The following is a 1,382-nucleotide window of genomic DNA, read 5'->3' on the forward strand; positions in this document are numbered from 1 at the left end:
AGCTCTGACCCAGATTATTATAATAAAAGACAAAATATCATCTTTCTTCAAGCCATCAAACCCAGTACCTTGAGAGTGATGATGATCCTCCATTTTGATACTCTATTAGATGATGTATTCTCTCTTTCAAAGATAGGTCAAGTTGGTTTTTGTACAGTGCCAAAGCTCAACAAATCTCCAGTTGGGTTTAAGTTTAAAAATGATTGGAAGCATTTTGAAAGCTACTGCGTAGGAGAGACAAAAAAAGCAAATTGCTATTTCAAATATCAGAATTACGCTGACTTTTCAGAGTTTAACACAAAAGACCCACCAGATAAAGTGGGAAAGGTGAAAAGAAAAAAAAAAAATCAGAGTTTATCACATAGCCATTTAACAAAATCGATTAACAGCAGATAAAACTTATGAATTGATAGCCATCTTCCAAATTTGTCCTGGTTTGTGACTTGACATAATTTTCTAAAACTATTCCATAAACTGTAAAGTCTGTAGAAACATAGAGGTTGAGATTTATATTTTTATTTAAAAAAAAAAAAAAAAGACAGACAATATATTTGAGAAAACTCTGTTCTCCTTAGGCCTTTGGTTTGAACAAACAGAACAGCAAAGTGTGAAGCTTCATGAAAAAAAACAGAGAACAGTAATCTGCACTTTGACCTAGGACCTTTGCTGTTAACTCAGTTAATCCTATTTCAACTATGGTAAACATTCATATCAAATCCCTTCACCGCCCTACATAAACAGTAAGTCTAATTGATTACTTCATAATTTCCCCATAAGTAATGATGAAGACTTTCTTAAAGATCAATTCAGAGTTGTGATTTCATACTCTCTTCTCAAAGAGAGTGTTCATAGTATTTTGTTGCCACACTGGAAACACGTATATACTCTCTCCGAATCGATCCTCTGGGAACCATAGCACACTTATGCCTTCTGGATGGCAGAAGAGGGAGGCAGTAGCAGAACTGTGTGAGGCTAACAGGCCCTGACAGAGCTAGAACTCCTCCAATCAGCCTGCACCCAGGAATGTGTTTCTGTACCTGATTGGCCTAAATGGCCACAGGCAACAGATACCATTATACTAGGACTAGTTAAACATAACTGAGAACTAGAAATTTCTTTTGTTTTTAGTAACAGCAAGGCTGTGTTTTATAAAGCCCTTTCTTCACGTAACAACAGAAAAATGTGATTGATAGAATCTTAAGTTTTAAAAAATGAGAAAATCACATCTATGCTATAACTACTGATATATAAATTTTATAGATATGTGAACAGAAATTAAATGAAATATAAAAATATAAGGTATTTTACTTTTTGTAAGATTACTGAATTCTAAGTAATTCAACTTTATATATGTTTTGAATCTCCATTGCTGTTATAATATT

This window comes from Pteropus vampyrus, unplaced genomic scaffold, assembly GCF_000151845.1.
Source record: "Pteropus vampyrus isolate Shadow unplaced genomic scaffold, Pvam_2.0 Scaffold1, whole genome shotgun sequence".
Classification (NCBI taxonomy): Eukaryota; Metazoa; Chordata; class Mammalia; order Chiroptera; family Pteropodidae; genus Pteropus; species Pteropus vampyrus.